This window comes from Meriones unguiculatus, chromosome 3 (assembly GCF_030254825.1).
Source record: "Meriones unguiculatus strain TT.TT164.6M chromosome 3, Bangor_MerUng_6.1, whole genome shotgun sequence".
NCBI classification, from domain to species: domain Eukaryota; kingdom Metazoa; phylum Chordata; class Mammalia; order Rodentia; family Muridae; genus Meriones; species Meriones unguiculatus.
The window spans coordinates 10,688,910-10,710,731 of NC_083351.1; the positions used below are offsets into that span (position 1 = coordinate 10,688,910).

The 21,822-nt window shown below is 48.8% G+C and overlaps 1 long non-coding RNA gene across 1 annotated transcript; it reads left to right on the forward strand.

Moving 5' to 3' along the window:
- The first annotated feature begins 177 nt into the window (after window positions 1-177).
- Window positions 178-20,411, forward strand: LOC132652952 (uncharacterized). The gene is made up of 2 exons (XR_009590515.1): window positions 178-1,997; window positions 19,516-20,411. It is a non-coding gene; the product is annotated as an uncharacterized LOC132652952 (long non-coding RNA).
- Window positions 20,412-21,822: the final 1,411 nt, after the last annotated feature.

Genomic DNA, 21,822 nt, shown 5'->3' on the forward strand with positions numbered 1-21,822 from the left:
GTGCTCATGGGCGCTGGGACTCAAGTGAGGGGCATGCGTTCCCTTGCTGGCTTGCTGGACTCCAGTTTGCGGCAGCGCGCCCGGAGCTCCAGCAAGGCAGGTGTTGCGCGCAGCCACTAGGGGGCAGCATGGGCCAGCGAACTGGCAGTGATACCAGGGCGCCAAGGTTCTCAGGCTTCTCACCAGCTTCTCTGCGTGGAGTTGGCAGAGTGCTCATTAGGTATGCCCACTGCGGGCGCTTGCAGGGAGGCAGAGGGAGAGAAAACATCAGCCAAAGAGTGACGTGGCCACCTGTGTCAGGCATGCGCCCTCTCAGAAGGAGACCCACAGCCGGAGATTACGCCCCTCGCTGCTCCAAACTCACCTGCTAGGAGAGGGACGCCTGTAAACCCAAGAAGGAGACCTGAGAACCTGGACTCTGACCCTGAGCGACCGCCAGGATTCGCTGCGGAGCCCTGAACTTTCCCATAGTCCTGTTCCAGGGTTCCTCTCACCGGAAGCCACACCCAGGTGTCTGGAGTATGACCTCACAAGAATGTGCCTGCCCCTCCAGGAGGGCCTGCTGCTGCGCCTAACCTTCAGAAGGGATCGGCCAACACTGCACAGGCCTGTGCACGCCCGGAACTCCCGGAAGCGGAGGCGAGAGGACCTAAAGTTCAAGGTTTTCTTTAGCACATAGTGAGTACCCGGTCGGCCTGAGCTACTTTGAGACCCAGACCCTGTCTTTAAAGGAGAGAGAGGAGGATGGCATAGAGTACAAGGCCATCCTGGATGTGCAGAGAGTCTGTGTCTCAAAAACAAGCCGGGGTTCAGTGGTGGCGGCGCACGCCTTTAATCCCAGCACTCTGGAGGCAGAGGCAGGCAGGTTTCCATGAGTCCGTGGCTAGCCTGGCCTACAGAGTGAGTTCCAGGACAACACAGAGAAACCCTGTCTCCAAAAATCAACCAACCAAACAACAAGGGCTTACAAGATGGCCTAATGGGCAGAGGCCGGAAAGCCTGACAACCAGAGTTCAATTCCCACCGTCGAAAAAGAGGGAAGTGACCCCTGGAAGTTGACCTCTGACCTCTGCTTGCAGGCTGTGGACTGTGTGGAGCCCCCCACACAAGTAAATGTAACTATTCACAATAACAAGGCGGAGATGGGGAATATATGGAGAACATAACAGACGAGGGTGTGGTGAGCTGGGAGAAATTCAAGTGATGTCACCAAACAACTCCAGAGCCAGTACTGTTAGTGCCCCGGTTCAAGGACAAGGAAAGACCCCGTCAGAGGCAGAACAAACACCCGAGGCTGCAACGGATGGAAGGAGCAGTGACATCTCCAAGGCCTCCTTGGTAGAGACACTTCAGAAACAGCCATGCTGTAGGATAGTCCAGAAACCATCATACAGCAGCCGAAATCACTTAAAAGGTCCCTTTAGCCGAGTATATGGCTCAGTTAATAGAGTGTTTGCCTAGCAGGCACAAACCTGATAAATTCTGCATAAACCAGGGGCAGGACTGCTTGTCTGTAATCCCAGCACTTGGGAGATGGAGGCGGGAGGAGCAGAACCTCAAACTCATTGTGGAGATTTTGAGGCCAGCCTGGGAACCAGGAGAGCAAACACAGAAACAAATAAATAAATGGACAAAAAGCTGAAGCCAGGTGCCTGTAATCCCGACATTCAGGGAGACAGAGGGAGAGGATCTCTGTGAGTTCGAGGCCAGCCTGGTCTACAAAGCGAGTACAGGACAGCCAAGGCTACACAGAGAATCCTTCTGTCTCAAAAAACAAAACAGCAACAGAAGTGTTTTGTAAGGTCCTCGGCTCCCTGAGCAAGGGCCTGGCATCCGGTGTGTGTGACTCATGCCACTTCTCCGAGGCTGGACTGTGGACTGTGGGGAAATGCCCAGGGCCTTGGTCATTGGAGTGAGCTGTCCACACAGCATTTTTCCTTCTGGTTGGCGGATTTCCTTCCCTTGTCTGAGCTGTTTTATACCTCGGTAAATCGCAGGTGGGTGAGAATTCTGTCCTGTCTGGTAGGTTTCTCAACAACCCTCTCCTTGTGGAAAAACTGCTGCCTGTTTGCACATGAACTCCACGACACCTGACCTAAAATGTGCTGTATGGCTGCTTTTTGAGCTAGTGGCAACTTCCACCCTGCTCCCTCACTTAAAGTGAGCAGGAACCCTTTAACTTTCTTTTTTTTTCCAGTACCAGGGCTGGAAGCAGGGTCTTGTTAGAGTCTGGTATCTACGAATGGGCTAGCTTGGAAAAAAGTCACTTAATGCTTCCTCTTCCCGCTGCTTACAGATGGGAGGTCCCCTGCAGGAAGTAGCGTAAAGTGGTTGTGGTTAAAAATCATCAGTAGGAGGCATCTGCCATCTGCCGCAAGGCAGTCTGGGAAAGGGAGGTGAGGAAAGAATGACAGAGAAGTGGGGAGGGGAAGATAAGGGAGGGGGGCTGTCACACTCCAGCAGGAGGGACAAGGCTAAGTTCTGGTTGGCTTCCGTTGGCTCCTAGGTAGTCACTGTTTCTTGAGAAACCCCTTTGGGCTTGGAGGGGGCAAAAAGAGGATGACTGACATTCCCTGCATTCCTGTTTCGGGTGAGGCTGGAAGGCCAGGAGAAAGGCAGCCATATTTCCCCAGGGGTTGGAGTGAGGCTTAGGGTCTGGCAGGTTCTTAGGTGACACAGACAGTTGACTACGCAGGAAGTCCTGCCAACAGGACAGACGCCATTTTGGGGGCACAACCCACATTTGGGAAGGCATTGCAGCCTGGCCTCCTGAAGGTGACTCTCTGAGCCTATCATCTGCCCAAGGAGGCAAAGACTCCAGGGGACTCCACACTGTGGCCTCCCATCCCTGGGGCCTCCCGTGTCTCCTTCCCATCTGTTCTGTTCAGGGTCTCATGTAGCCCAGGCTGGCCTCCAGCTCCAGCCGTGTAACATAGGTGCTGGGATTGTGGGTCTGTGCTACTATGTCCGGCTTTCCCATCCCCTTCGACTCCTTCCGTAGGCAGGGCGGTGTTGGGCACGGAGTTCAGCCGCACCGCACAGGGTAGGAACAAAGAGGAGCCATGTGCTAAGGGTCTCCTCCACTGGTACCCTGAAAAGGGAGCAGGAGAAAGGGGTGTGCCTAGACTATGAGGGGACAGCAGGGCAAGGAGCCCACCGAGCAGAGGGTGTTCGGGAGTGGACAGCAGCAGGACAGTCAGATCTAAAAGGTGGTGGCTGGCAGGGAGATGGAGTGCTCGTGAGCCTGGGAGAATTTCAGATGAAAACCGAACATGGTGGCATGTAACCCCAAGCACTTGGGATGCGGAGACAAGAAGAGGATGGCCACAGGGGGCCAACATGGTCTACATGGTGTGTTTCAGTCTAGCCTGAGCTACATAGGGAGCCCCTTTCTTGAAAGAAAAAACAAAACAAAACAAAAAAGACTCTAGAGGTGAGAAACCCGAAGGATATGGCTCCGTCAGGAGGTGGAGTTCAGAGTGGGTGGTGGTCCCTCACCAGCTGGCTGGAATTCACACCCCAGGTGTCCTGACCGCCCCCAACAGGGTCTTCCCACCCCTCACACACTATCACCTTGCAACACCCACTGACAGACAGTGTCAGCCTTGGGGTGTGGGGAGGGGTGGAGCTGTGCGGATGAACTGGGGGCAGCATTATGTGGCCAGGTGACCTGGGCTGGACGGTCCTGTCCAGGCATGCAGGACAGAGAGCCGATGTGCCCCAGATGAAGTGTGTCACTGGGTCCAAGGCTGACACTTCCTTGTTGTGGCCTTTAATCCTACTTCTCTGGTGAGAGAGAGACACAGCCCAGACTCCTGGGGAAGTGGGAGGGGCGTCTGCTGGCCTCCTCTCCTGGCTCTGCCCTTTGAGCACCCACTGCACTGCTCTCTCAGCACCCCCACACCCTCAGTCCTAGGCTGGTAAGTTTCCACTTTGGCTCCTTCATAGTCTGAGTCAGGCTCGGCCTGCCACCCAGGACGGGCTGCAGGAAGCAGTGAGCTTACTTCTCCTGGGCCTGAGCTCTGCCAGCTTCCCGGCTCTGACAGGATGTTTCGCCTCCCTTCGGGGCTGATCAGAAATAGCTAGAACAGAAATTGGCTGAAGGGCAGGGCTCCCCAGAGACCAAATGACCAGGGAACTCGTGGGCCAAGGGCCCTAGGAAAGAGCCCCAGAGGCGGTGACCACTGATAAAGGAGCCATCAGCTGTCAGGCACTAACGTGGTGGCTGCTCACCTGTAATCCCAGCACTCAGGGAGGCAGAGCCAGGCTGATCACTGAGTTTGAGGCCATCCTGGTCTACAAACCAAGTCTAGGATAGCCAGGGCTGCACAGAGAAACCCTGCCTCAAAAAAACAAAAACACACAAACACAAACAATGGCAGACAGCCCTGGAAAGGGAGTTATGTCCCCGTGTTATAGAGAGACTAACATGGGTGCAGATGAACATGATCTCCATGAAGGGCCCATCGGGCTCATCTGAGAGCAGGTGGGAAAGCAGGCAGAGAGCAAATTTTTCTCAGGTGAGATGACCTGAAGGTTATAAAACAACCAAAAGGGAAGCAGGGGGGCTGGGAAACTGGGGTGGCCGGCTACACGGAAGGAAAGGTGTTGGGCTGTGGGAGGTGAGTCCTTGGAAGGCATGAAGGAGGGGCAATGCCTGGTCACAGATCCTGAACTTTAGCTACCTCCCCCACCCCGGGACTTGTTTGTTTTGCTCTATTGTCAGCACGTACTCTGCGGCCTGCACAGGACCAGCCCTTAGTAAATATTTGTGGAATGAATGCATTTCTACTTGGGCTTTTGGAGACAGGTGACTTAAGAATTTTAGCCAAGAGAGTCACGAGGAAATCTGTTTTGGCCTATGGCCTTCTTAGAAATTTCAGTTGCCTTTCTGCTGACCAAATCTTCTCTGTAGGGTACTGGAGTGGGTAATCCCGGCACTTGGGAGGCAGAGGCAGTTGGTGCTCTCTCAGTTTGAGGCCAGCCTGGTCTACAAAGTGAGCCCAGGACACCCAGGGCAACACAGAGAAACCCTGTCTCAAAAAAAAACCAAAAAGGTAAAGTGGTGCGTACCTTTAACCACAGCATTCCATGAGGCGGAGGCAGGAGGATCAACCCAACTTTGAGGCCAGTTTCAGGCCAGCTACAGGTCCAGATTCTGTCTTGAAAAAGACAGGGGACCGCCTTTGTGACAGCTCTGTGGCGTGTAACATAATGTCACCGCTTTCTGTGGTGAGGAAATGATACTCCACTGTGAGAACTTACCCCTTCTGCTGCCCACGCCTCAGCTGACAAGGCCTGTCCCCACAGCGACCTAGTACAAAAGAGGGCCACTGTGGACTTTCACATGCAGGTTTTGGATAGGTTTTAGGTGTGGATAAATGTTTCCCTCCCTCCTGGGTATATACCACAGGTGGAATTATGCGGTCCTCCGGTCCACATAATTTATTTATTTATTTATAATTTATTTGTTTTTTTGAGACAGGGTTTCTCGGTGTACCCTTGGCTGTCCTAGACTCACTTTGTAGATCAGGCTGGCCTCAGATTCACAGAGATCCACCTGCTTCTGCCTCCCTGAGTGCTGGGATTACTGGCGTGTGCCACTATGGCTTGGTTCCTTTCGGCATTTCTTTATTATTTGAATTCCTTAGCACACACACAATACCTCTATAATTGTTATGGGTTCAGAAATAGCTGCACACTGACCACTCAGACACCAGACTCGGACTGATGGAAGTTCATCGAACACTGAACACAAACTGACCAGCCAGGGCCATAATCTGGACTCAGGAGCCAGACTCTGACGCCGGTCTGTTCCTAAGGCAGGATTATATCTATAACCATGTAACCAGGTGTAGGATTGGTGGGGAGGGGCAGCATTACTTCATTTTGACTAACTAAACATAATCACTTCTGTGTGTATTGTGTTGTATGTAGGTAGCTAGACAAAGCACTTTAAGCTGATTGGCTGGAGTTTAGGGTAGGGGAACTCTACCTAAAAACAGAAAAAAAGAAAAAAAAAATCAGAAGTGGAGAAAAAAAACCTAGGAGAGAAGGCCCTGGGTCTTCTGGGGAAATCCCAAGTCCTGTTTGTTTGCAACCCTGTTGAACTACATAGTGTCTCCCACTGGACAAGCATGATTGCAGGTACGTGGGAGGCGGGTGGGAGAGGGCCTTGTCTAGAAGGAGTTAATAAACGCAACTGCGGGGTCACAGGAAGGTCTCTGTGAGTTTGAGGCCAGCCTGGTCTATAAAGCGAGTCTGGGACAGCCAAGGCTATACAGTGAGACCATGTCTCAAAAAAACAAAAAACAAACAAACAAAAAAAACCCAGTGTGTGCTCTTAATCTCAGAGCCATCTCTTAAGTCTCAAGTAGGGAAAACGGTTAAAAATGTTCCTGCACCATAGGCCATGCCTGGGGGCAGGCCAAGAGCTAAACCCCAGCCAGGTTTACATCACTAATAGATTGAGGAGGAAAGGGGGAGGGGGAGACCTAAAAAAGCCACTCCAGGTCCCTGCCTTCTGCCCTGGGGCTCCCGCAGTCTGAGGAATCTTCACCAAACCTGCTGGCTGAGCCTGAGTCTTTCCCTACAGCCAAACTCAGCTGTGGCTGTCAGCCTTCCTAACTTGGGGACCCTCTAATACAGTTCCTCATGTTGTGGTGACCCCCAACCATAAAATTATTATTTTTGTTGGTTTGTTGGAGACAGGGTTTCTCTGTGTAGCCTCGGTGGGGTAGTTTTGCTAGTTATGAATCGTAATGTAAACGAGTGTTTTCTGATGGTCTTCGGTGACTCTTGTGAAAAGGTTGGCCAACCACTCTCAAAGGGATCTTGACCCATAGGTTGAGAGTCACTGCTCTAAGGGAATAAACACTCCCAAACATTTTTTGCTTAGCTTTCATTCTTTTTTCTTTTCTTTCTTTCTTGGTCTCTCCTTTTTTTTTTTTTTTTTTTTTTTGTTTGTTTGTTTGTTGACACAGGGTTTCTCTGTGTAACAGAGCTGGCTGTCCTGTAGACCAGGCTGGCCTCCAACTCACAGAGATCTGCCTGCCTCTGGCTCCCAAGTGCTGGGGTTAAAGGTGTGTGCCATCATGCCCAGCCCCTCTTTTTCTTTTTCTAATACACAGGGTCTCCTGTGGCCCCAGTTGGCTTCAAACTCACTATGAGGTCCAAGGTAACTTTTGACCCTTTGATCGGCAGGCCACCGCCTCCCAAATGCTAGGATACCCAGCTGTGCTACCAAAGCTGGCTTTCACTGCCTTTTCTAAGAGAGAGAGAGAAGTGAGGCTTTGTCATTCACTTGTTCCAAAGAACAGCAGGAATAGCTGAATCACAACGGATGGATTACAGCCCCGAGCAGGGCTGGCAGGAAACATTTCCCCACATTTAAAAAAAAAAGAAAGCTTTCTGTTTTCTGCTTGCTCATTCTTGTGCTTTCTGCATTCAGCCAAGGATGTATCTAGGGGAAATAGCAAACATTCCATACCTCTGTATTAGCATCTTCTTAGAACCACATTGAAAAAAACCAGAGTTCTTTTTAAAAAGGAAGAGTTTTTTTTTTTTTTTCAAATTATTATGTTTATATATGTATATGTGGAGGTGCGTGCAAGTGAGCGCTGGAGGCCTCCAGGCCAGAAAGGACAGCCTGCTGGGAGTCAGTTCAAGTTGTCTGTGACATCAGTACGTGCTCTTCTGCTGAGCCATCCCTCCAGCCTCAGAACCAGACTAATTTAGGGAGGAAACCCCAAACGGAAAGCCTTCAAGAGACCAAAACAAAAATTCTCAGAGATCTGGAGGGACGCAGTCACCTGGGGAGAGGTCCAGGCTAAATGCTTGGGAAGGCCCCCTCCACTTCTGCAGTGGTATGATCAGGCGCTTTCTACATGGACACTGTGTAGCGAGGGAGAGAAGCCCAAAACCTACACACATAGAGAAAGACCTTCGGGGCCCTGGAAAGAAGCCTCAGTGGGGAAAACTGTCTGGGAACAGGAGTTTGGATCCCATGTAACAGGGCAAGACAGTGCAGGGTTTCCTCCATCTTGTATTCATGTTGGGGCCATTTTAGGTTTAACTAGAATTGGATCTCCTTGATGAAGAATCCTGTGGGAAATTACACAGCTTTGTTCTAGGACCCGAGGTGCCCAGCTGAGGCCTTAGCTTCTGTTAAGCCGCCTGCTTGTGCAAAGCTTCCCCTGCAGCTGTGAGCAAGAACCAGGATGTGGGTGTGCCTCTAAACCCTCCCTGCCCTCCTGTGATCCCAGCACTCAGGGAGGCAGAGGCAGGTGCCTCTCTGTGAGTGCTAGGCCCTCCTGGTCTGCAAAGCAAGTTCCAGGATAGCCAGGACTGGTACACAGAGAAACCCTGTCTCAAAAACACTCCTTACCCTCCATCTCAAACTCCCAGAGATTCTCCTGCCTCTGCCTCCCCGGTGCTGGATTAAAGGTGCACACCACCACACCTGGCAAGGAAAAAGGTATTTTTAAGTGAAGTGTGTGGCTTAAGCCATACATTTGCTTCCTTGAAGCTGATTACGGGACAGGTATGGGTTACTGAGTCAGGCTATTTTGGACCAGCTGTTACTAATAAAATGGTGGGTCCCTTGGTTAGCAAGTGCCAACCAATCAAAAAGATTCTGGGGCAGTAGCAGCAACTATCTTGTAGTTGAAGGAAAGGGATAGAGCTTGCTAGCCAGTGTGAGCCTAGAGGCAGCAAGAGACACCATGGAGCTCCTGGCATGCTCCCACTATGCAAACCAGACTGGCCTTTGCTTCCCTGAATGCTGGAATTAAAGGCATGTGCTACCTCATCCAGCTTGGCTGTTTGTTTTTTGAGACAGGGTCTCACACTGTAGCCCAGACTGTCCCCAGACTGGAAGCAATTCTCCCATCTTGGCTCTCCCAGGACTAGGATTGCAGGAGTGAGCCACCACATGGCCTCGGAGGATACTTTTAGCCTTATGTTGAACACACTGAGAGTTCTGTAGCAACTTCATACCATGAGTTGTTCTTGACCTCTTGACCTCCTTGCCTCTGCTTTCTGAGTGCTGGGATTAGATGTGGGTGGCTATGCCTGGCTTGGGGGACAAATTAAGCAATTAATTTGAAATACAACTTTAGTTTCTTAGCCAGGCATGGTAGTTCACGTCTTTAATCCCAGCACTCAGGGAGGCAGATAGCGGTGAGTCGAGGCCAAGCCTGGTCTACAAAATGAGTCCAGGACAGCCAAGGCTACACAGAGAAACCGTGTCTCAAAAAAACCAAACCAACCAAACAAAACAGACTCTGCGTCTTATTTTGTGTGTGTGTGTGTTGGGGGGGGGGGCAGGTCATGAGCCACATATACCTGTGGAGGTCAAAGGCCACCTCTGGACCTTCTTTCCCCACCTTTGGGTGGGTCCCAGGGGTAAACTCAAGTCAAGAGACTTGAGAGGCAAGCACCTTTACCTGATGAGCCATCTCATTGACCTCCAACCCCTTAAATCTCCAGAGAGTTGCTCGGAGGAAGCAGAGAGAAAAAGCCAGGCCTCTTGAGTTAGGATCAGCAATGGAAATCTGCAGTAAACTGTGGAAAATGGGAAGAGGATTGTCTTCAGAGAAAACAGTGCAGAAGCCCAGAACAGCAGGGTGACATTCTTAGCATTTTTGGTCAGTGTCCAGAGAGGAGCTAGGGGAGGGTAAAGGAGAAGTTCTGAGTTGAGATGGCGCTCAGAAAATAAGTCAGGCCTAGGGATGAAACTGCTGACACGATGTATTGCTGTTGTTGTTTTAATCAATCAATTAATTGATTAATTGTGTGTGTGTGTGTGTACAGGTCAGATGAGGACGACGGGTGTCCTGTCCTATCACTGTCCATCTCATCCACTTGAGACAGGTCTCTCGCTGAACTGCTGAACCAGACTTAGCTTGGCCATCTCAGTGAGCCCCTGCTTTTGTTCACTGCATGCCAGGGTAACAGGCATGCATTCTTGCTGTTATTTGGGTACTGTGATCCGAACTCAAAATTTTATGGTTCTTAGCCACTGGACCTATTTTGAGACAGGGTCTCAGATCATTTAGGCTTGTCTCAGATTCACTTTGTAGCTGGGAGCGACCTTGAACTTATGAGTTTATTCTTGTGTGTGTGTGTATTTTTTTAATTTAATTTAATTTTTTGTCCAGGCTAATGGAATACACCTTCAATACCAGCAGAGGCAGGTGGATTTAAGTGAGTTCTGGTCCAGCCTGCTCTACATAGTGGGTTCTTGGACAGCCAGAGCTACACAGTCAGCCTGTTTTTTTCAGACAGAGAGGATTATGTGTGAATCTGTGTGTATATGGGCGAGAGTGCAGGTGCTCTTGGAGTCCAGAAAATGGATTCAGATTCCTGAAGTTGAAGCTACATGCAGTTGTGTTAGGATTATAGGTGTGACCCTTTAATCCCAGCACTGTGGAGGCAAAGACAGGTAGATCTCTATAAGTTCCAGGACAGCCTAGTCTACAAAATGAGTCCAGGACAGCCAGGGCTACACAGAGAAACCCTGTCTCAAAAAACAACAACAACACACAAACAGCCGGGTTGTGCCAGCCTTTAATCCCAGCACATGGGAGTTTGAGGCAGGCAGGTCTCTGTGAATTTGAGGCCAGCCTGGTCTACAGAGTGAGTTCCAGGACAACCAGGGCTAAGCAGAGAGATTCTATCTCAAAATTTAATTAATTAATTAGAAACAAAATCGATCGAACACACACAAAAAAGAAGCAGGGACTGGAGGGATGGCTCAGTGGTTAGAACTCGCTGCCCTTTCGGAAGACCCAGGTTCAGTTTCTGGGATCCACATGGCAGTTCACAAACAACTGTAAATCTAGTTCTAGGGGCTCTGATACTTTCTTCCAGCCGTTGAGGGAACCAGGCATGCATGTGGTACACATATATACATGAAGGCAAAACACTCATACGTATAAAATAATAAATCTTTGTTTCTCTGTGTAGCCTTGGCCGTCCTGGACTCATTTTGTAGACCAGGCTGGCCTTGAACCCACAGAGACTAGCCTGCCACTGCGTCCCTAAGTGCTGGGATTGGAGGGCATTCCGCATTACACCCGGCTTAAAATAATAAATCTTTAAAAAAACAGAAAAGTAGTGGATTTGGGCATGGCGATTCTTTCCTGAAACTCCAGGCTTCAGGACTTTGAGGTCAGGGGACGGCTTCAAGTTTGAGGCTAGCTGGAGAAATTACTGGGCTACCCTGTAAGTTCCACGTCACCCTTGAGAACTTGCCTCAAAAAAACAAAAAGTAGACGAACCAAGTGTCTTGTATCACCACGACAGCGACACCCCTGGGGTCTGTCACTTAACGCCTTCCTTCTTGGCCCTCAGTTCTTCCTCCCGCCTGCATCTGACCTCCAGAGGGCAGCACTGGCCGCTTGGTGCCAAAGTCCATCCTGAATGCCAGCAAAAGCTAAGAGTAGGTTGTCCTGTCCTGAGGGGAGGAAAAAAGGAAAGACAAGGCCAGAAAGGGCTGGAACTGCCCGTGACGGCGACATAGGCACACACGCTAGTGTAAATGTAAAGGCTGGTTTCTTTTTGACAAGAGAATTCAAGCACAAAAGACATTTTGCCAGACTAAAGGTGAACAGGCCGAGTCAGTGGCAAAAGCTAGCCCAGCCTTTCAGAGGCGCCCACAGAGTGCTCGAGAAACACGGAGCCAGGGACAGCAGCTCTCGGAAGGACAAAGCCAAGTGCTAGCCGGTGAGTGGAGACGCAGGTTTGCCCTTCGCCCGAGGCCTGAAATGTATTTGAGGGTGTCCAGTCGTAAAACGGGGCTCCTCCGCAGCGATGAGGTGTTTGGAGCATAATTAATGTTTGCAGAGGCGCTGAGGTCCTGCAGATGAAAAAGGGCCCTGTGCACAAGGCAGGGTGAGCGGGTGTTGCTTCGAGGGCAGCCACAGTCCGGGGGTGGCACCGGAGCGGCTGTTTGCAAAGTAGGTTAGGATCACGTGGCACCCAGAACTGGGCCACGGGAAGCCAGTGCGGCCCGCCTCTCTCATCAGGTGGTGGAGAGCAATTTCACAGTGAACGGCAGAGATCCCAGAGGCTAAGTGGCTGGCTTCACCATCGCACAATCGCCTAGAAAAATCTGCTGGGGCCAATTAGGAGAACGCACGGGGCTTTTGGCTTTACCGGAAGGGGACCCATCAGCGTTACTCAGCAAAAGCTCTTTCCTCAGCCCGCAATTGGCTTCGGCAGTTCTCTGGGAACTGAGCTTTTGTTTCTAATTAATCCTAAAAGGCCGGGTGCTGGGTAACAGCAGGGAGTCTAATTGCGCGTCCCCACGTTGCCACACTTAGGAACACATATGGGAACCCCAAAGAGTTCCTAATGTCTCATTCCTAAATTTAATCCTAAACTGTTTTATAGAATCCTCTTATGTGACTTTGGCTAATTATGTAACATCTTTGCTTGTTTGTTTTGGTTTTTCTGAGACAGGGTTTCTCTGTGTAGCCCTGGCTGGTTTGGAACTCACAGAGATCTACCTGTCTGCCTCCCAAGTGCTGGGAAAAAGGCGTGAGCCACAGCTGCCCAGCTCAGTTATATAACACCTTACTTTCCAATGGAAATCTAGAAATGGGAGAATGATGCCCTCAGTTGATTCTCTTCTTGTAGGATAAATCAGGACCCAAGCATGGCTCTTCCAGAGAACAAACTCAGCAGACAGGAAGCAGCCTGTAAAGCTCAGCTATAAGGACTGCTTTAGCCCCTGCAGTGCAGAATGACTTGTGTGTGTGTGTGTACATGTGTGCACAGGGGCACCCGGAAAGGTCAGACGAGGAAGTCAGGAGTCTTGCTATGTCACTCTGGCCTTACTCCTTTTCTTAAAGATTCACTGCTTAGCTGGTCATTGCAGTGCACGCCTTTAATCCCAGCACTTGGGAGGCAGAGGCAAGCGGATCTCTTAAGTTTGACACCAGCCTGGTCTACAGAGTGAGTCCAGGACATCTCAGGCTACACAGAAATACCCTGTTTCAAAAAAACCAAAACATAATAAACAAACAAAAAACAACAACAGAAGGGGTAATAAAACATGATAACAAGTGCGTGTCCCGAAGGATTGGTGCACTCTGGGACTTCATTCCTGATGCTCTCATTTCCCTGACTGACTTAAATGACTCCCTAACCTTTCACATGCTTTCGTCTCACGCTTCTGTTTATGGGGCCCAACCGTTTGTGTCCCCCCCTTTGCTGTGTGCCCATGGTGCCTGTATGTGCAAACACTTACCCATGAGGGTGGTTGTGTAGGCCAGAGGACAACCTTGGAGGCACTCTTGAGGAATGCTACGTGCCCCTTCAACAAAATTATCATCCTGTGAATGTGTGAAGGTAGGTGTGTGCCTGCCGGGGTGTGTGCAGAGGTCAGAGGGCAGCTCTGAGGAGCCAGTTCTCTCCTTCCACTGTGGGATCTGGGGTCAAGCTTAGGCCACACCTTTTGGTGTCTGAGACAAAGTCTCCTGAGCAGTTGGAATGCAAAAGTGTGCATCTACACACCCAGCTTTTCTCCTGGGTCATAGGGATGGGACTCGGGTCTCTGTGCTTGCAGCATTAGGGGTTTACTAGCTGAGCCATCTTCCTGGCCAGAGCCAAAGTATTTTAACTATTGCACTCTGTCCTCTAATTTCAAGTCAACTGACAGATGTTCGCATATTAGTATATCCCTTTAATCTGAAAAAGAGGGAAAAAAAATCAACCCCAGATATGGAGTCAAGAATCTCACCGAATGGTCTCCTTATGTTCTGTAACATATGGACATTATCCCAGTTCTCACAGAAATAACCAAATTTAAATAACATTTCTGTTATGAGAAAGCATTTTTACATGCATTAACTCATTTTCTTAGATTAAAAAAAAAAAACAAAACCCTGTGAGGTAATTGAAAATTACAGCACATAGAATATAATGTCATTTTTGTTGGAAACAGGGTCTCATGTAGCCCAGACTAGCCTGTAACTCACCATGGGCTCAAGGGTGGTCTTGAATTCTTTTTTTTTTTTTTTTAAGTACTCCAACAAGACCTTCGGGCCAGAAGGGGGCATCAGATCACGTTATAGATGGTTGTGAGCCACCATGTGGTTGCTGGGAATTGAACTCAGGACCTCTGGAAGAGCAGCCAGTGCTCTTAACTGCTGAGCCATCTCTCCACCCCGGTCTTGAATTCTTGATTCTCTGCTTCAGTCTCTGTTTTAGTTAGGGTTTCTATTACTGAGATGAAACACCATGAGAAAAAAAAAAAAGTTGAGGAGGAAAGAATTTATTAGGGTTAAAATTCTACATTGTAGTCCATCGTTGAAGAAAGTCAGAAGGGAACTGAATCAGGCCAGGAACCTGGAGGCAGGAGCTGAGGAAGGAGTGCCGCTAACTGGCTTGCTCAGCCTGGACCACCAGCCCCAGGATGGCTCCACCCACAGTGGGCTGGGCCCTCCCCCATCAGTCATTAATGAAGAATATTCCCTACCAGCTGGGCATGATGGTGCATTCCTTTATCCCAGCACTCTGGGAGGCAGAGGCAGGTGGATCTCTGTGAGTTTGAGGCCAGCCTGGTCTACAAAGCAAGTCTAGGACAGCCAAGGCTACTCAGAGAAACCCTGTCTTGAAAAACCAAAAAAGAAAAAAATATTTCCTAATGGGCTGTGGTGGTGCATGCTTTTAATCTGAGCACTGGGGAAGCAGAAGCAGGTGGATCTCTGTGAGTTTGAGGACATCCTGGTCTACATATCAGGTTCCAGGACAGCCTGGGCTACACAGAGAAACCCTGTCTCAAAAAACAAAACAAAAGAAAAAAGAATATTCCCTATAGGCATGCTGGCAGCCTGATCTTATGGAGGTATTTTCTTTTTTCTTTTCTTTTTCTTTTTTCTTTTTTTCTAAACAGGGTTTTCCTGTGTAGCCTTGGCTGGACTCCCTTTGTAGACCAGACTGTATCTCCAACTCACAGAGATCCACCTGCCTCTGCCTCCCTGACCTGGGATTACAAGTGTGGGACACCATGCTCAGCTGGAGGCATTTTTTTTTTCTTTTCTTTTTGTTTTTGGAGGCATTTTCTTACTTGAGGTTCCCTCTTCCCGGATGACTTTAGCTGTGTCAAGCTGACGTAGAAGTAGCCAGCAGTCTTCCGCGTCCTAGACTGCAGATGTGCACTGATACGCGCTGCTACAGTATAGCGCTTTTTGTTTGCTCTGTTTTGTTTTTGTTTGTTTCAGACACGGCCTTTTAAAATTACTTTCCGTGGATGAGTATTTTGCCTGAATGTGTATGTTTGGTGTATACCTGATACCTGCGGAGGCTAGAGGAAGGCTTCAGAGCCCTTGGAACTGACGGGACTCAAAGCTGTGAGCTGCCATGTGGGTGCAGGGACTCAAATCTTCAGGAAGAGCAGTAAGTGCTCTTAACTGCTGAGCCGTCTCTGTAACCTGAGATATAGTCTTACGTAGCCTAGGCTGACCTGAAACTCACTGTATAGCTAAGGATGGACATGAACTCGGGTTGTACACACACACATACATGTATATAAGATGTCTTATGTAACCCAGACTGCTAGCCTCAGACTTGCCGTGTAGCTTAGGCTGGCTGTTTTACCCTCCCTAGTGCTGCTGGCATTACAGGCTGCACCATATGCAGCGCAGTTAATGGTTCCGTTTCTAAAATCCAATGAATGTTTAATGAGTAACCACTGTTTGCCAAGCACTGGTCTAGAAGATGATCATTTCACGTGGAATAAAACACACCCAAACACAGCCAAAAGCACTTGCATAACCTACCCGGGGATAGAAGAGGAGATTCCAGCTCCTTTGACTGGGTGCTGAAGTTGGAGGAGTGAAGCACAGATCAGGACTCTCTCTCAGCCAATTAGTGGCATTTCTTGCGTGGACTCACTCAGCCACATCTGTTTGCCAGCATCTGTTTCAGTGTCTTCTGCTTTCAGCCTTTCATGAGAGAGAGCTATTCATAGTCCCTTCTGAGGCCAGTTCCTTCACTCAGACAGCCCCTCTTTCGGACAAGGACCACGTACGTAGCTAACGCCACTCTTTCCTACTCGGACCAACTTCCTTTGTCCTTGGCAGTGTGGCACGAATCTATTGTCTTTCTTTTGCATTAAAAGCAAACAGATGCTTATAGTTTCAGCTACTCCAGAGGCTGGGGTGAAAGGTCATTATTTCCTTGAAGTTTGATACTAGCCTGGGCAACATAGCAGGTCAAAAGCAGAGCCGGGTATGTGGAGGCTGCCATCTCAGCACCCTGGAGGTCAATGTATGAGGCTCCGGTTCAAAGCTACCGGGCTGGAAAGCACAAATAGAGAAATAAGATACTCTACCACAGAGATACAAGCCAAGCCCTAACATCCCAATTTTTACTTTTTCCTCTTTCTTTTGGAAACAGGGGTCTCCTATGAAGGACCTATTGCCTCAAAATTATGGTAATTCCTCCTGCTTTATCCTTCCCAGCACGAGGACTATGGGTATTTGCTGCTGCTACAATCTAATTTATTCTAACAATTTTTATGCTTTTTAGCAAAGCCCTACCAACAAATTTTTCTTTCAACAAATGCAGAATACTATTCAGGGATGTTTAGCATATGTGTGAATTCATTTAAATAGAGAGCTTGGCTCTAAAATAAAAAATTGGTCCAGTTTCTTCAGAAGGCCGAGTTAACCATGGTTAGAAAAATATCCAGGATGTTATTTGCACAAATGGTTTCAATTTCCCCAATATAACATATGTCACAGTTGTTGTTGTTGTTATTATTTATGGGGGAGTGTTTCAAGACAGGGTTTCCTGTGTAACATCCCTGGCTATCCTAGACTCACACTGTAGGCCAGCCTGACCAAACTCAGTGATCCACCTCCCAAGTGCTGAGTTTAAAGGCTCTTATTGGGGTTTAAAGGTCTGGCTCTGAAGGGCGCCATTTTCATTCAAAGCACCACAGGGACCAATCATATTCAAACCACCATACCCTCAGAACCATGTCCCTGTTTTGTTTAACCTTTGAGACAGGATCTCATACACCCCAGGCTGGCTTCCACCACTAGGTAGCTTAGGCTGACCTTGAATTCCTGATCTTTCTGCCCGTGCCCCTCCATCCCAGTTCTGGGACCAAAAGCCAGAGGCATAACACTTGGATGAAGAAGTGGTTTTTCTTTCTCTTGGATGTGGTGTTCCTGTGGGCGTGTGCAGTTGTGTTCGCCCACCTGTGTGGCGGGATCTCTGTCAGTGCTACACTTTTATAGAGCAGGCTGGCTGCTCTATAAAATTTCTGGAATTCACAGAAATCTGCCTGCCTCTGCCTCCTCAGGGCTTGGTTAGGCCCTCCAGCAGGTGCTGGTTCTAGTGATTTTGAGACAGGATCTCCCAGTTCATCAAACTGTCTGGCCAATGAGCTATGAGATATCCGCTTGCTCTGCTCCCCCCCACTATTCTTCCCCTCCTCCCTCCGCCCCCTGCCCCTGCTCCTTCACTAGTGCTGTTCACTCACAGGAGCTGATCTGCCATCCCTTTACAGGAGTGCTGGGCACCCGAACTCAGATTCTCATGCTTGTGCAGCTGGCCCTTTACTGAGTCATCCTCCCACCCTTCCGGAAGTGGCCTTTTCAAAACGGGAGCAAGCCAGGCACAGTGGCACATGCACGCCTGTGAACTCAGCACGTGGGAGGCAGAAGCAGGCGGAGGATGTCTGAGTTTAAGGTTAAGCCTTGCCTGTATAGCAAGAACCGGGACGGCTGGGATGGGGCTCCATCTCAAGAACAACAACATGGAAGCAAAAACCAAAGCTAAGAGGAATACCTTAGTCTGGTGGTGAGAGACCAAAAGATAAATTAGCAGCTATTATTAAGACCTAAAGTAGGTACTGTAAAGAAGTTTAGTAATGCCCTGAGGGGAAGAGCCACCTCACTGCATTCTTTCCCCACCCACTAGAGATACAGTTGCTAGGAAACTGGACCCTCCCCCTAGGGAGGGACACTTGGTCATTAATGGTCTGGGAACCTTCCTATAGCCAATCGATTCAAAATGTAGCATCTTGACCAATAGATGCTTGCCAGGCAGGAATTGCCCCTGCCTTGGGCATGCTGGGAGGGACCAGAATCTATAAATCACCCAACTAACCTGGGGACGTGGCGCACAGCTCCCACTGCTTCCGCGGTGGGTGTTGTGGGCCCAAGCTGCAGCTTGTAATTTACAATAAAAAGACCCTCATGTGTTTTGCAATGGAGTCGATTCCTGTAGACCTTTTGGGGGCTCGCAAACTGGGTATAACAGTAGCAGCAGACCACACCCTGAGGACGGAGCATTTCTTCCAGCCTGGCTCCTATGCTGCTCCAGGTGCTTTTCTGAAATTGAAGGAACTGCCCCGTATCGAAGGTTCTGCCATCTTCCTTTCCAAGCTCCTCTGTAGGACTTTACTGAAGAATTTTTTTTTTCCAGTGGGGGCTGGGTAAGGTGCGCATGCCTTTTACCCCAACAGTCTGGAGGCAGAGGCAGGCAGATCTCCAGGAGTTCAAGGCCAGCCTTGCCTGTATAGGGCTTGAAGGGCAGACCTACATAGCGAAACCCTATTTCAAACAAAACCAAGCCAAATGTCTACAGATTTCTTTTTATGTATGTGTGTATTGGGACATGCATGTGGGTGCCCTCGGAAGCCAGGAGAGGGTGTGGGATCCCCTGAAGCTGGAGTTACAGAGTTTTGAGCAGCCAGACCACGGTGCCAGATCCTCTGACTTCTCCAATGGAATTTTTTTCCATTCAGCTGATCCCAGTGAAGGTCTTTGCCTCACTAAATGCCATACCTGAGGAACTCATCACCGTCCCTTTGCCTAATACTATCCACTCCTTCCAGAAGGAGCTGCCGTAGGCCTCCTTGATTCTTCCCTTTATCTGTGTCTGTGATGGTGAGCTCACTCGGTTCCCAGGCCTTCAGTGAGACCTCTTCGCTGTGGACTTACCAGACACACACAAATACAGCCAGGCCTAAGGATGTTAGGTGTGGACATGAGGGTGGGAGTGTGTCTCTGTGACCACCGCCGCCAGCAGAGGAACAGTCCATGGGAGCCACAAAGGTAGTTTGTTTCTACTCAGGGACGTAGCTGGTGTTGGCTCAAACCTCAGGAGTCTGAGCCTGAGTAGTTTTAGTCGTAGCACAATTTGGTGGAAGTTTTCCTGATGATAAATGACTCAGTCCTGTGTTAATTCAATAAAGCTCAGGACCTGACTATATCAAAGTTCTTTGTAAAGTACACGTGATATCTTCTATAAAGATGAGATGGGTTCTATAGATGTACTACATGTGATAGCTTCCATAAATATAGGTTCTATACCTTAACAAGCTCACAGTAAGGGCCTGGGGGAGGAGCCAGTGTGGTCTCAGCCACACCAATGCTGCAAAGGTCACCCGGCTGTTTGCAGATCTGCACCCAGCCTTCTGGGCGGATGATAGGTCATGCATCTATCCTCTGACGGAGCAACCCTGTGTGTCTAACACTGCTGTTTCCCCAGGCACTTATCTACGAGCACAAGGACCTCCATGCCTTCCTGTTGGAATCGGCAAAGGATGCTTATGAAGGTGGTCCTGAAGATGGACGTGGTAGCTCACGAATTGAGTCCCAGCGCTTGGAATGCAGGACGATCTCTGTGAGTTTGAGGCCAGCCTGGTTTACATACTGAGTTCCAGGACAGCCAGGGATATGTAGAGAGACCCTCATAAAGCCGAGGGAAAAAAACGTGGTCTCAAAGATAGCACACGGGGACAGCCTTGCCATTCCAGTTTGGGAAGGGATATTATGATGCTTCAGGAAAGACAAAAGTAACAACACTTCTCAGAATGTGCACCTCCCACTCAGTGAAACATGAATTTGTGTATATATGACTGACATACACACATACAACATATCTGATACTTATGTAAAACGGACACATGTACATGTGTGGAACTTGCATCAAAGCATGGTGTGAGGCCAGGCACCATGGTGCTCTGTATTCCCAGCACTCTGGGAGGCAGAGGCAGGCACAACTCTTGTTGCGTTTGAGGCCAGCCTGGTCTACAAAGTGAATTCAGAGTAGCCAAAGCTACACAGAGAAACAAACAAACAAAAAACCTGGTATGTCTGTGCATGTCTATAATCCTGACACTTGGAAGGCAAAGCCAGGAGGCTCAGTTCAAGGCCAGCCTTCACTACTGGGCCCCCAAGTTGTAGCATCAAACAACTCCATGTCAAAAATAAAAACTTCCATCATATCCTACAGGCCCTTCCTTGCTTGTTGGGGGATGGTCTTGTGCACTGTGTATTCATATGCTAATTTTTGTGCCCCAAGATCTGGTCAAGACATGAGCATTATTATCTCTATGAAGAAATTTCCTGTATCAATGTCAAGTAAAGAATGCTCCCCAGTTATCTCTGATTGGTTAATAAAGAAGCTGAGAGCCAGTGACTGGGCAGAGGAGACAGTAGGTGGGATTTCTGTCTCCAATCTCAGGGTGGGAGGCAGTCTCAGGTAGGAGAGAAAAGGAGGAGTTCTCCACAAGAGGACAGACAGTTACAGCAGAAGATGAAGACGAGTCTGAGATGGCAAGTACAAGGGCATGTGGCTGATAGGTAGCCAGACGAGCATAATAGAATTAGATGAACAACTGCCCAGGTACAGAGCTTAAAGCTTGTTGAATAAGCTAGGTGGCAGCTGCGGCAGAGGTGCACATCCTTAGCCCAGCACTCAGGGAGGCAGAGACAGGCAGATCTCTGTGAGTTCAAGGCCACCCTGGTCTACAGAGGGAGTTCCAGGACAACCAGGGGTATTATACAGAGAAACCCTGTCTCGAAAAACCACAAAAACAAGAGCACTGGTTGCTTTTTCAGAGGACTTAGGTTTGATTTATAGCAGCTACGTGGTGACCGACAAGAACCTTCTACCTCTTCCAGGGATCTGATCCCAATCTTCTGTCCTCCATGGGTAGTAGACACACAAGTCATGCACAGACATACGTGCAACCCCCCCCCATACACACACAGATAAAATAAAACCGTTTAGAAATTTGTGTATTACTCCTCTATCGAAGCTGTGTAATTTCTAGGGATGACCATTTGCACTCAGACAGGACAAACCAGTGTTGTTTCTCCTGAGTATTTTTAATATTTATAGATGTGTTCCTATTATACTGCTGGCTATTAAAGATTTATGCCTTAACTTCAGGACTTCTGAAGTGCAGGGAAGCATTTTACAACTTAATATTTTGCCTCAAAGGGGAAAAACTATTACAGCACGTAGGAGTACTAACTGCTGCCAAAAATACTCTGAAGGACTTCCCATATTACTAAAATCTCTAAAAAGCTCATTTATCTTCATCAGGAAAAGGTTACGATTGTAGTTTTAAATTCCCTCCTCTGCCTAATTTGGCATGAAAAGTTGTCTTTTCCTAGAATAACGAGAAACTTAAGTGTTTCTAATGTTCAAAAGCACACAATATTTCACCAAATAAAAAAACAGAGAACCGAAGTAAGAATCCAAAGGCATGAGCTAAAGGACACAGCATTTCTGTCTTAAGAACCTGGGTACATGTTGGGCGTTGGTGGCGCAGGCCTTTAATCCTAGCACTTGAGAGGCAGAAGCAGGTGAGTTCCAGAGCAGCCTGGTCTACAGAGTGAGTTCCAGGACAGGGCCACACCAAGAAACCCTGTCTTGAAAAACAGAAAACAAAACAAAAACCAAACCAAACCAGAAAGACCTGGGTACAGGGGATTGCAAAGATGGGTCAGTGGTTATGAGCTCTTTCTACTCTTGCTCAAGACAGTGTTCCAAAGTGCCTATAAC